The sequence below is a fragment of the Crassostrea angulata genome, chromosome 2 (assembly GCF_025612915.1).
Source record: "Crassostrea angulata isolate pt1a10 chromosome 2, ASM2561291v2, whole genome shotgun sequence".
In the NCBI taxonomy this organism is placed as follows: Eukaryota; Metazoa; Mollusca; class Bivalvia; order Ostreida; family Ostreidae; genus Magallana; species Magallana angulata.
This window is the reverse complement of record NC_069112.1, coordinates 68227786-68243306: the sequence shown is the minus strand read 5'-3', so window position 1 is coordinate 68243306 and position 15521 is coordinate 68227786. Positions and strand designations below refer to the sequence as shown.

The 15521-nt window shown below is 32.7% G+C and overlaps 1 pseudogene; it reads right to left on the bottom strand.

The window, feature by feature from the left end:
• The window catches only part of LOC128174777 (uncharacterized), a 149962-nt pseudogene that overhangs the window by 124138 nt on the left and 10303 nt on the right, over window positions 1-15521 (bottom strand).

Here is a 15521-nt window from a genome sequence, read left to right as displayed (position 1 = left end):
CCTGAAAATTTGAACTAAATATCTTTTATAGTTTTTCATAACTCTCTTGGACAAGCCGTCCCTCTGAAAATCAAGAAAACGTCGATATTTCAAAAACAGAAATGACGTCATCAACCAAAAAAACTTCGGATCAAGTTTAAACTAATATCAATAAGATCTGAAAATTTTATTAAAATCGATCAAAGAGTTTCCGAGTAATCGCTGACACAAAATCGGTAAGAAAAAAAAAGGAGAAGAATGAGAAAAAAAAACCCGAAGAAAAACAATAAGGTCTTCCGTTGGAAACGGAAGACCTTAAATATATTGTTCATTTCTAGGAAATGCGGTCAGTAAATTCTTTTGAATCCCGATTAAAAATATGGCTGCAAGTTATTATTTTAATTATTTAAACACTGATAACGGAAAACAACAAGTAATTAACACACTGAAATTTTCCTAAAATGTACACAAGCAATTAATTATTATGGGAATCTATATGCATGGTACTTAATTCAAATAGATTATGATAGATATATTGTACGCCGTTATGCGGGACGCCGGTAATGTATACGAATATTGAGACAAAAATTTAAATCATTTTTATTTTTTGTTCTTTCCGAAATCCGAAATAGAAATGACAACTTTCTTTATTGTTTAATCGATTGATTTTTTTCTGTGATTTTATGTACGGAACATTCAATTACGCAAATGATACGACATAAGAAAAAAATTAATCGGTTTCATAGCAGTTTTCTTACTTATGTGACTAATTTTATTTTACATAACTTTTAAAATTATCAATGTAAATAATTACTGGTTAGTACTTTTACATCGTATTCTCTGAAACCAATAAAAATACTAATGTGAGAAAAAAAACAAATCCCGCCGAATACTGAAAAACCGATTTCAGTTTGTAATCATACGGATTTTATTTTTGGTATTAAATATTGTGTAACGGTAACTTTTTTCTCTGGAATTTTTATTATTTACGGGACTAATAAGAATCATGGATATTTCTTTAGAGCAATAAATATGTTTATAGAAGTAGTATATTTGTCTAATTCTGTGAATAAATGATTTTTTTGCTTTAAATATAAAATACCAAATTAATTTAATTAATTAATTTAATAATTATGTACATATATATGTTTCTTATATCATTATTTCTATTATATCGTGTTTTTTTGAAATTAATTCTTACTAACAGAGTCGGGGTAAAAATCCGAATCGATCAGAATAAAAGCGTGTCCAAAGCGTGTGAAAAGCGAGCAAATCGTTTCGTGCGAGAATCGTTTCGTGTAAACCGTTCAGCGTTTCGTTTAAATCGTTTAGCGTTTCGGGCAAAGCGTGCAGCGTTTCGTGTAAATCGTTCAGCGTTTCGTGTGAACCGTTTAGCGAGCGTGTGGTGTAGTAGTACGTTTCAGGGTCTGTATCTTTTATTAAGATATTGTAATAGTATCTTTAAATTCGTAAAATTTACTTGGTTAATACATGCATAAACTATCTCTTTATCAAAATATGGAATAAAATGAATCATATACCGCATGTATTTTGACGAATTTAATTTTTTTTTCATAGAGAGATCATTCTACAAATTTAAGGTGCAAAATGAGCGACTACTTTTATGTTGTCAGTCATGTGAATTTGGTTTTTTCGATCCTGTTATTTAGCAATTCCTATTTAACTAGTTCTAAATGAATCAAAATTGGTCAATATCCCTTCATTATACATTGAATACCTTAAAACGGCTACATAATTGTGATATAAATATAATGTAATGGTATAAAACTAATTAGACTACCTCTAATACAGTTGACTTTCTTACTGGAGAGCGTCACACACAGATCTTCAGTTGGACATGACAGGCATTCATCTGGAATATGGTTAGTCTACAAGAAATAAGGATGTATGAGTTTTGGGGGAAAATATAAGAGAGGGGCTTTGTTCAGATAATCAGGTACGCTAAATCTATCGAAACAATATGCGAGTGCTCTCGAACTCTTGCTCTTTTGGCTCAATCTTCTTCTGAAAATGACAGTTTTTTATATTCCTATAGTAAATGTACCTCTACTTTGAGATGGTCCCTAAAAAGAACCAGGCGGTCGATATTCCTGAAACTTCGTTAATAAACTAGAATTGGTTTAAATGACATATGGTTTAAAAGTAATAAAGTTTTGCTTTCGTATTTTTTCCGCAAAAAAAACCCAAATCGGCATTTTTTTAATGTACATTACACCACTGAACGTGTTTTGTGTAAAGAAGTTCGCTAAGTGCATGCGTTCCCCTTCTTGAGTCCGCCGTTGTATTGTGTGTTCTTTAATCAGCATATGAAACAATTATACTTTATAACACTTAAAATATCGGAATCTACTAGTCAAAGCCTATAAACCTACATCACCCCTGCGAATGTTATTGTCATTTAAATTTTAGACCACGTGATTTTATTTGACCCGTTCAGTTTCGCAGTAAAAATCATGCCTCGTGTTTATAGTCTATTTCATAGAATCTAGGTATTTGTAGTCAAATATAAATCTAGAGGTTTATTGATTCTAAACTTTATCTTCATTAATAATTGGTGGATAAAATGTGTTCTAGAAATTAATGCGACAATACAAAAAATAGTTCTTGTCTGCTTTTGCAACAATTAACATGCTTGTAGAGATCCCCCCCTGATGATAAATTTTCGATCTGCGCCTGACCTAGTAATAGCATCAATAGTGCAACAGAATATACTATTTTATGCAGAATTTTCCTTGAAAATGGCTCGATATACTAAGTTTTTATACAGAACAGACACCCATTATTTCTCTAAAAACATGGTATTGCACACCACAAGCATCAAACATGGCTATGATTTTATTAAGCAACCTAATGTTTATACTTTCAACCACTTAACACGGGGATTGAACACGAACGATAACTCTGTTCTGAAAATTAGCGTTTAATATAAATAACCGCTAGATGGTGAAATAAGACATACATCTTGAAAGGTTTTCATGTTTTAACAAAAATCCAAGTAGGATATGATATAAAAACGACCAGTACTTACGTATTTTGAGAATATTATCCGAGCACTCATACTTCCGCTCGAAATTTCACAGGAACTGAGCACATCTCGGTGAAGTCTCGTGAACTTTCATTCGGGCACCTCTGGATTTATTACATACTTAGCAACGATAAAGAAAACATCCCGAACACATTCGCGGGGATGTACATTGTGGTAATGACGTAAACTAGAAATTGTATAATTACAGTAACCTCCATTTCCTAAACTAAATCTTAGACATATATATAAGGGATAAAACCAACCTTTTTCCGCTTAATTGAACAAATAAGGTATAAAACCCAGGTTTTTTTAATGTGTAAAAGACACTTTGAATAGAAGATTAAGAGAGAGAAAGGAGAGAGAGTGAATAGATTGCATGTACCTGATCGAGTTCAATTCTAACATAGTCCGATTTTGATACCGTTTCGTTGATGGCCAACACGAGATCACACAGTAGTTCCTGTTTCTGGTAGTTGACTCCTCGACACAGCTTGGGTCTGTGTCTACATTCCCGGACACACTGCTGTTGTCCAATGATTCCCACCACCCGTACAAAGGGACCACGATACCTCTCACCATGAACAACGACAGCTATCGCTCTTTCGTATAATGGTACAAAACAAAGCAGTACTGTAGTAAAAGTAACTTCATTCAAAGATTTACTAATCAGAGAGCAAACCATTCTGTGCGTGTTCTAAAGAATAAAAACAGTTTTAAATAACTGTTTTCTCTGCTTTGCTGACAATTTAGTAAATTTATTAGATACCAACAGCGTAACTTGTAACTGATATTGATTTTTTGGAGTTGATTTTAATCAACTCTCCTATGCAGTTACTCAGACAAACTGAAAGTGAAACAATGTTTGGACCTCAGCTCAAATCATTGCTGCTGACAAGACTTAGTTCTTGAAAATAATTGATAAATTCGATGTAATGTATGCTAAAGCATGGTTTTTCAAGGAAACTTATATACAAATACCTTAAAAATAGTCAGATTTTAAATGGTACGAACAAATTAAATATTTTTTGTAGTCGTATGTATTCCTACGCCGGAGTTCAATATATAGTCTCGTTCAAATTGACGCTCGGCTGCCTCCGTAAATCCTTGTCGGAAATTTACGGTGTCAGCCGAGCGTTTGGTTGAACGAGACTAGAGCTTTAACTTTAATATTGCTTGGATCCATACTATTTTCGAGAAATATTTCTATTACTGATACATAGTTTGATTGAATTTATTTTATTTTTAAATATTATTTAACATGATTCATATGGGGGTTTCTCGACATTCTTGTCAAAAAAGTCCAAAAATTCATATTATAAAAATGTGCGAAATTCAAATTAGATGTACTTGTCATGCAGAATAACATATCATTGATTTTAAAATAAATAAACATCGACGAAATCAATTCCTGTCAGTTCTTCAGTACTTTGATTTTCTTCGTGGCTTTTGCGCAGTAAATTCTATATATATATATATATATATATATATATATATATATATATATATATATATATATATATATATATATATATAAAGAAGTTTTCTATAATCATTGTAATTGTCGTTAAACGGTTCGGAATATTAGATGAGGAAGCACACGGCCGGAAATTCTCTTTAAGAATGATCAACGTTGTCAACAGGATGTGATACTTTATTCAAGGTCCTCTGTTTTGTTTTTTTTTTTATATTTTTCAGTGTATTTGAACACCCTTTTTGTTTAATCTGTACTCCTACAGTACCAACGTGCCTGCCTAATATTTGCAACAACAATAAAAACATTCTTAAGGAACGGCGCCGTGATCACGAAAACCGGGGAATGGCGTATATCAATTACCCTTAATAGTTTCAATGCATTTAAAAACAATGTTTCATATTCTTCCTTGCATTTTATAGTTATGAAATAGGTGAACGTGTATCTACCTGGTTTAAGGTTGAATAACACACCTGGAAAAAGTAACTCAAATGAACAGGAATATTTTTGGTAGTGAAAGATATAATGATAATCAAACTGTACAATTGTCAAATAAGCGAAAAATTTGATGTTTGGGGATACCAAATGAATATCTAAAATAATTATTCCAGTTAGTAACAACAAAAGTCCCTGCGGGATTCGAACTCCGGATGTATGGATAACAAGTCGAACACCTCATCCACTCGGCACTGGAGTAAGTTACATGTTTCGGTCCATAAAATAAATTTCATACAAGGAAATGTCGTTTTGATCCGCGGTCAGCGATTTTGTGATGATGTGTTATTCCACCTTAAATTTATAATTTATAAGTACTAGTAAGCCTAACTGTTTCTAGTCAGGTTAAATATATTTTTTTTCACTGAAGACCAAGTACCATAATTTACTCTAAATACACGCATGCATGTAATTTTTAAATTCAATTTAATTGATTGGTACAAGCTGAATGGAATTAAAAGGCTTTTCTAGAAAAAAAGTGATTCAATAGCCAATGATTTATAGTATATAAAAACCTCATTCAGATATGAGTCGCTGTGGCGCAGTGGAAGTTAGGAAATGTTGTACACGAACGCCCCGGCTCAATTCTCGTCTTTCGAGTTTTGAAAAAAAATCATTTTATTTTTTAAGAGCAAAATCCGTTTTTAATACCTTTTTTGTCTTAGAATCATTGAAACTTGCGACAGAATATACATTTTTTACTTATCTATAGTACATGTTCATGTATAATCAATTTCTCTGAATAAAATCGCTGATTTGTGTGTCTAGACATGCTTGTATTTCTTTGTGTATATCTTATTAAAATCTATTGTTTGTTAACCCTTAGAAAAACCCTGGAACTAACACAGGACGTCAGACGTACGGCTATGCTTTTTTTAAACAATTACTTTGCAATTAATTTGAATACACATGTATTTGTCCTTTGATAACAGCTAATTGAATTGTCATAAATTTAATACATTTTGTGGTAAATTAAGAAAAATATTAAAAAAAATTTTAAATGGCTTGATGGTGGCTTAAAAAAGTTTAAACATTAAGGACCAATAAGTTGTCCTTAAAGGTGGCTTAAAGATATCCGTTAAACTGCATTTATGCACCTTTAAGCCATCTTTACGCTTTCCTTAGCCCCCTTTAAGCAGCACATATAGCTTAAAGGTGGCATACAGATTGTCTTTAAGCTACATTTCATTACCTTTAGGCTATGTTTCAGGAAAATTAAAGATGGTCAATCATCCTGCGAAAGTATCTGCTTTATAAAAATGCATCAGTCAACATTTCTTTTAAATGCTTTCCAGCTTTTAACATAATTATTTTGATGAAGTAAGAATAAATAACCTTTGGAGAAATTCTAATTCTTGATCGTAATATTTCAGTAAGCAGAGAACGTAACTTTTTGATTAAAATTCAAGTTTGTTCATAGTAGCATCTTTATTGGTTTTATTGATTTGCAAGAAATGGTAGTTTATGAGACGATTATTTACACCCCCCCCCCCTCCACATCAAAAACCTTTTACTTATAATTCTAAGTATCACTGCAATTGCCTGAACTAATTATTGTTCTAAATAGTAAAACTTTTTCAAAGTTTTGATGTACAGCTAATAACGTTTACAAATCAATATTGAAACCTAATAGTTCACTTTATAATTCAGGGCTGCGCTATACAAAATAACTTACGACCAAATTGATAAAGGGTAATTAATCACCAGCTAATCAATGATTTATTCTAATGGCTGGAAAATATAATTATGGGACTTGAAATATTTGTAAACAGATAGTTTTATGTTAATTTTGTTCTTTAAAGTCTATAAATATTTACGACTTTGTCGTAAGACCTTTTGTAAAATGCAGTCCAGGGCCTCTTTAATTACAACCCTTATCGTGCTTCATGGTAATTTATTTTAATTGATATACAGGAATGGTGCATTTTGAAATGAATGTTTTATAAGTCAGACACATTGTGTAGTTAAAATTCAGCATTTTTTAACAGCAATCCCTTGATTCATTTGGATATAATTACACGAAATGTACACAATTCTAATGCCATGGTAATGAATGTCGGCAATGTTAGAAGGGACGCTATATCACGATCATTTTAATCCTCTCTTGCTTCAAAAAAGACATTTCTGTAGTTATAGAAATCAATAACGGGTGGGTTTCCGGCATGTCGTTTCGGTGTAAAACTTACAAAAAATAAATAAAAAATTGTTAGTCTTATAAACCTAAGTAAAGATCATAATGGTTTTGTGAATGACTTTATGATAACACTGGCAAACTGCAGTAATTCAAATCAAGCTGTTTTTATTTTCCACTTTAATTTTCCCGGATTATCACGAGATACTAGTTCATACTCAATAAAGAACAGCAGCAATTAATTATTCAAATGTTAAAATGACTGATTTATTTTATGATATGATATTTAATGAATCAAAACAGATAACAAAAAAATTAGTAATGAACAAAATGCAAGGTAAATGTAGTGGATTACTATTTAGCTAAAATTACAACGGTTGTCAATGGCAACCGCGCACTTCGTCCAAGACCCAAGAGAGATAATTTTAAATAATATCACAGTTTCACTACATTGATATATTTAAAACCCAGAGTTCCACTATAAACATTATTTTCAAACAAAGTTATTAATGCATGATGCACGACGAGAGACGGAAACACACAATTCTAATGAACTCCTGTAACAGAGTCATCAAAAGCAAACATCGCAAAAAGCGTTAAATCGAAGAGTCACGATCAAGAATGAACCCTCTTTTGTGTAATTAATAAACGTGTCATCTTTACTGTCTGTTTAGAAGATCATCATCGTAGAAGTTTAATAGCCCACCTTAGCTGAAAGCTCTTGTGAACTTTTCTGATTATTTTTCGCCCGCCGTCCGTCTGTCCCTCCATTTTTACGAGATCGAGGTTGCTATTTCTTATCTTTTCGGTTTGAAATAATAAAAGATGAGAATTAAAAACGATCTTCATTATTTTCTGTTTTATGTGTACATCAGGTGTAATGGGGGGGGGGGGGGATGCGAGTGTGGAGAGTTTTTTGTGGCGATGGGGAATGTGATTGGCAGGGGAATGGGTTGTATGATAGACGTATCAGGAGTGAATTTTTTAAGGTTTGGACATTTTGGGGTTTGGGATGATTGTAGAATAGTCGGTTTGTATATTGACGAGATAAGTCTTTCATGTAATGGCCACTTCATTCTAGTAAAAACACCAATCACCTTCTACCTATATATTGCAGCATGTGTAAGTAGATTTTATGATCTTCTATATTAATAAACGTTAAATACTTTCATCTTAACGTTATCTGTTTTAACATCTTAGTTTGCAAAGTATGAATGTAAAAGGTGCATATTCTTTGAAGTACTCTGTACTTATAAAAATACACTGATCTGTACTGAAAACGAACATGTTTTATTTAACTTATTAAATTTGATAACTCAGCATACTTCAACCACCTATAGCACAAAACCCCACAAATCCCACACCACCTCCTCCACCCGGCATGATTCTGAATCAACCACAGAAACCCTTGTCTCCTTTGCCATGCCACATGACTCGACCACAACAACACACATCACCTCAAATCTATCCATTGTAAAAAGTATTTGTATTGTAAGACATTTTTATTTAGATGAAGCACACAGTAATAATTATTATTTATTTATAAACGTACGCTGATCGTACAGTGTGTAACTGTACAATAGTCCCTGTAAAAAGGATGTTATAATGATGTGACATTAATTCAAATAATAAATGTGATATTCCGGCACACTTCAACTACCTCCAGCACAAGAACCCACACAATCATCACCAATCCACCTGATTCTGACTCAACCACAAGAACTCTCTTTACCTCCTCTCCTAGCAGCTTCACTGATGATAATAGCGACCGTACAAGCATAGTTATTGCCATTGTTATTACAGTCTGTCCCAAGATATTTATGCTGCATATTTGAACGATTTTTAATAAAAATACATACTTTTGACAGAAGTGCAATTAAAATCTATGAAAGGAAAAATTCCCAAGATAACTTCATTCACACATGATCATTTTTCCCTAGTAAAAATTCACAGGACGAAAACAGATTTCCTACGGAGATTTATAATGGGGAAAGTTGACATCTTTTCTCCATTCGGAAGTACTGGGGACACCGCACAATTTTCAACGTTATCATTCGGGCGTCTTCATCTCCTTGGCAATGGACAACCCCCTAAACTTTTTTTTATTTTTAGCCGTGTATTGATACCCGACAAGCTAGAGGTGGCGTTTCAAGGGGGAAATCTTGGGATTTTTTTTTTACATACTATTGAATGTACATCGTCTGAACCACGAGGTATTTATAGATATCGAATAATTTAAGGAAATATGCGGCAAAACTATCTTGGGACAGACTATAGTAAGTGTTAAATCTGCAATAATTTTTACAATGATTTTTTGAAATTATTGTAAAGATGGTGAGTAATAAAAGAAAAATTTAAGAGTTATTTAATCATTCACATTTTACTCCATATGGTGAAAAACATTTACTTTATACCGTATTGCATGATTATATCCCCACCGATGGAGGTATATGCATATTGTAGGATTGCTAAGTGTACAAACTGGTGCATACTATATTTAGAATGTAATGCACGCTTTTTACGCTGTAGTCAAGTGAGCATCTTAATAGCATGATTTTGTACAGTTAGCAGTCTACAATATGCATATACTACAGTTAGCAAACCTCATTATCTATATTTAACTTTTCTTTCAAATGGAGCATAAACCTTTCTTACTCTGACCATTTTTACATAAATTCAAAATTCTTCTGCTTTTCATAAAAAACAAATTGCTAGCAGAAACATTTTTGAAAAAAGGTTTTAAAAATGTAACGCTTCAACGCGTCATTATGTATTTTTAATCTAAAGACAAAAGCTATAAAAGAATATTCTCTTGGTCAATGGTTACAACGTCCTATCCACTGTCCTATTTAAAAGAAAACGAAAAAAAAAAAAACCGCAGTTGTTATTTATTGACATAACATTAACAAAACAGAATAAAAACCAACACGAATTGATTCAAACGAATTTTGTAAATGTTGATACATATAGAGGTACATGAAAGATTCACAGTCAATATATCCAGTGTATGTAGTATTATACATGTAAATGAGATAAGATAGAGTCATTACGCAACATACCAAACAAATACATGTAAATAATCATTTTATGCATATCTTTTAGAATTATAATTATTATGCTATGCTATAGTTATTATTTCAATGATATGCTGTACTATTGTAATAGCATGCTATGAAATGTGTACGCTGTGCTATGAAAATTTGAAATGAAAAACTTAATGATAAGATATGTTATGGTTTGCTATGAAATTTGAATAAAAACGCCTCTGTGTACAGAAAAGTTCAAAACATTTGAATAAAAATGATAAGCTGAAGTGTACTACTTATCTATAATATTAATATTTATATTAAATCATGCTACATGCGACATGCTGTGCTTATTGTAATGATAAGAAGCTAAAACCTACCTCTGATCTCTAATGTTAACATTATTTCTCACAAATAAAATCCTTTAAAAGCGTGATAAACTATGCTGTATGCTATGTTATGATATGATGAATAGCAATCGTTAGATTATATGTAACGGTATCGGATTCCTAAGCAGTGGTATAAAATTTCAGTGCTATATCACATTGCATGCTGTGGTATATGTTGTAAAATATACATGTATGCTTGAGCTGACTGAAGGTATAAGTACGACTTGTCCAGCTGAATAACAAAAAAAACCATAATAAAGTAGCCGGGATAATCAAACAAATGCATGTATTTTTATACGGTAACTTATCATCTATGACACCAAATCATTTGATGATTAGACGGGGACGCCAAACACGTCAACTTCACATAGAGTGAGGGTCTCTGTTGTCTTGGAGATCTTTACGAACCTCCCCTGTGTTGATGTCGGACAATCGATGACGACCAGCTGTGACGCAGTACCGGGACCAGCAAAGAAACCACAGGGAGTGTTGACATCTGATTCTGTCAGTCCAACTGTGACGGTAACATCCCGCAGCTTGTATGACACATCTAAAATAAGTCAGTTTATGGTCATTTAGGATATGTATGGAACACAACAACATGTTACTACACTAGTTGCACGGATCGGTTCAGTAAGCTTTTTAAACAGAACGCATTATTTTCCACGGTTCTGTTTAAAAAATACAGCTGCAAGCTTACAATGATGTAGTCGTGACCTGAAGCCTTTTACTTTTTGCGATAATGATTTTAAAAGTAACATACATGTACATCGTTACAGGGGAATATAATAATCTTTGTGAAAAAAGGCTTTTCACTCCTAAAGTCTAGACAGTTATTAACTGTTATAAAGTTATTCAACTCATTTTTGTCTATTCAGGTATTAATTCTATGTGTTCATGCACATGTTTCTATATGCAAGTCTAACCGAACACGCCATAGGATATTTTATCTGAAACGAAAGCTTGTGTACAGTCAGACATTTTGTTTTCTCTTCATGCTACGCGTATATTGCATGTATGAACACTTTTCTTTTGATATATACAATTAGTTCATAGCTTTTTTTCAATGTGTATCGGCCCGATCTTCTCAAATTGTCGTTTAACTGCATTCCACCTGTATCTCAAACGACCGTGTAGTGAGCGTCCAGCGCGCTAGTTACCCTTCGTCGTCGAAAGCAAGATTTTTGTCTTGTCTAGATGCCCCAGTGGTAAGTGCGGTGGCCGCTCACTGTTAGGAGAATGGGTTCCAGAGGTCGGGAGTTCAAGCCGGGGCAGAGGTGGAGCTCCAAAAAGATGAATTTCTTTGTGCTTTATATATATATATATATATATATATATATATATATATATATATATATATATATATATATATATATATATATATATATTTATATTATTACGTATTAGGTTAGTTACTGACTCACTACGGAAATATATTGGGTTGATCAATCTCATAGATGGCGAGGCGAAGCCGAGCCGTCTATGAGATTGATCAACCCAATATATTTCCGTAGTGAGTCAGTAACTAACCTAATAAGTGTTTTGTTTTCCCGAGGACTATCAAGCGACATATTTATTCACAAATAGCGATGATCTACGTTAAGCCATGTACAAGATGCCTAACATCTCGTCCAATTTAACTTATTTAAACTCTTCAAAATTTTCAATCTCACCTTTCAAATTCTCTTTAAAAATCCCTGCTTCACCCATGTTTACTTACAATGTTTTGTTGCAATTCATTTTAAATGTTTTTTCCCTTTCCTCTGAGAGATTTGAGCAAATTTCGACGCTGCCATTTTGTTCTGCTCCAGACAAAACAATGTGACGTCAATATTCTAAGGGCAACTACTCTAATTTTAAAGAATTTCAAAGGACAACTACTCCAAATACTTTCAGAACCTACGGCATGCGTTTTATGTATTAAATACTATGAAATGTCAAAATGAGTAAGCGAAGCGTTGACCAATGACGGCCATATTGCCTAATATTATTTCTCGCAGAACAAATATAGAGATATATGAGGCAATCACGTGCTATGTTTAAACCAATGAAAATGTGACATTTCAGTCTGAGGGAAAACAAATATATATATATATATATATATATATATATATATATATATATATATATATATATATATATATATATATATATATATATATATATATATATATATATTTCAAGAGATTCTTTCGCAACTTAAATATTTTGAAGAGAAAAAACCTACAGTATTGATCAGACCCAACCTAACACCAGAGTAAACCCCATCTGAACCCCGGGTTTACATTTGAGGTTTACTTTGGGTTTGCTTTTTTAAAATTTGTGTCCACTCGGGTTTGCTTTTTATTTCCTCGGGACTTGCTATTTGGGTCAACTGTACGCATTTAATTGTGAAGCAGACCTGTCTTTTATCTTACAATCCTACTGCCTGTAATCCCTGCTCTTTGTTCATGTATATTTTGAATACACATGTACTGTCTGTTTTCCGGGGTATACTTCTGATCGTGGTTTACTCTCTGTGTCCTCTATGGATTTACCTTGCGTCCACTCTAGTAAACCCGAAGTAATCCCAGAAAGTAAACCCAGCGTTTAGTTGGGGTATACTTTCTGTTAGTTTGGGTCTGGTCGATACTGTAGGATGGGAATCATTCTAAATGTTTTTGTCAATAAATATATTTTGAGTATATGTTACCACTAGCGATTATAGTTGATAATTTTTTAGAGTAAAAAAAATCATATTGTTTATTTTTTTCTTCGCAATTTTTAACCAGTTAATAGTATTTTTAAGACCACCACCAATAGATTTTTTACAATTATATTAATTATGAATGTTGGGATAATTTTTTGTGTGTGTTTTTTTCGGTTTGTATGTGTTTATGTGTGTGTGTGGGAGGGGGAGGGGGTTAAGGTTAAATCCACTTTAGTAATCAAATAATTTAATAACATCTAACACCTTATTGCTCATTTATTTAAACTCCAGAAATTTTAAGTTGTGTGATGTAATGTCATTTTAGCTACTGAAAATTATTTTTATAAAGGTTTTTGTGCGTCTGAACGATATCCAATTCCATATTTCAAGGGAAAAAATCAGCTAATGTGAAAAATGTTCTTGAAGTTTTTGCAACTATTTCTTTTGTAAAAAAACAAAACAAAAAAAAAAAAAACCAAAAAAACCCACGTAATTTTTGGCTCATTTTTTACCCTTATGGTTAAAATAAAATTTCTAAGACCTTTTACATCAACAAGTCGCCTCCAATTATATGCCAGTAGTTGATTTGGCTTATGCATACATGTAAACTAATTCATTTTTTGAAACTGTTTTTTTTTTTGTAAAACAGAATAAACAATTTTTCAGCATCTAATTGAGCCCTTGGATGTAAATTAAATGTCTGAAACCTACTTGCACATATATAAAAGTTACATCCTTATCATATTCCAAAAGATGATTTAGATACTGTGTAGAATGGAAGAGGAAATAAAAGAGTTTCGGATAAAACACAATAGTAAATCAATATTTTAGGGACTCTATTCGATCGAAGCTATGAACCAATTAACTAGAATTTAAACAACGTTTCCTCTACATTTGCTATACTTCGATTTTGTTATGTTGTTGTTAGATACGCTTACCTGTGTTTAACTGTCTATTCCTTTGTTAAGTTTTCTGACAGCATATATAAGGTATGGACATAAAAAGCAAAATCAAAACTTGCAATGTTATTACTTTTTTAACTTACCTCCGTATTGATCTCTTCCTCTGTTGAGTATTCTGACAGATGTGATGGAATACACAGCCTGTAGATCCACCTTCCACCAAGGGTTGGTGTCAGCATCAGCTGTAACTGTACAACTGTGTACAAGATTATTTGTTTCTCTGTTGCCATCCACTGCATACGCGGCGATATACTCAAGTTGTGTTGTTGACTGTGCGGCAGGTTTACCTTCTGCGATGTTCGACAGAACTGACAACGATATTACAACAAATAAGATAGTGATGAGAAGATCTTAATTACTATATTGATAGCTGAACTTGCTTTCATAGATAGAGCTGTCATTATAAATTTCTGAGGATAGCTAAATGACTTGTATTCAAAACTTTTTAACATCAGTATGTTACATGTTGAACATTGTAAACTGGTTCCATATGAACAAGAGTGAGGTTTGCAATGAAAACACCAAAATTTGATGAAAATATGCATACCTGATAATACACTTTATATATTTTTACGGTAGGAATACTATTTCCTTTAAACTAAGCTACTTTGCCATCGAACGTTGTATAGTCTAAAGGCCCTACCTACATTTTAAGTACTGTTTATTTTCTGCAATTGACCTCTATTTACAATTTTGCAACAAAGTAAATGTGGCAGGAGACAGTTTTTATTACACATTTCACTGTAGTCATTGGATGTTTTTCAATTTTTTTTTCGATCCCCATTCAGCACAGATACCTTTATTTCACTCCTTGTAAGGCTAATTACTATTTTCTGTGGAAAGTACTAGTCAGAATTAGTGCATTTTTCACCATAGTGATTTCTCTGAGATTTCAACCCTTCTCAGTATTCGCGTATTTTTCTTTATTTTTCAGCTTTTTAGACCTCCCCCAGCTAATTCCCTGCAAAGGGTTTACTTTCCATACCATTCACATGTTACAATATCACATGTCAGAAACTTACTGGTTCCATACTTACTATGTTCCATCCACCTTTTTTATGTTATTTAACTCCCATCTGTAACTTGCATTTCATTGTGTGAACACAACACAACGGTCAGAGTCGCAAGTTTCGTATTTTGCTATATTGCATATCATTTTAACAACTATTAATATTTCTGAGAGAGAAAGGGATGGGAGAGAAAGAAAGAGAGAATTAACCTTCATTACAGAGTGACCCTGTGAATCCACCTTCGCATGTACACGTGAAAGATCCAGCGTTGTTACTGCATGTCCCTCCGTTGTCACATGGATTGTCCAGACAATCATCAATAT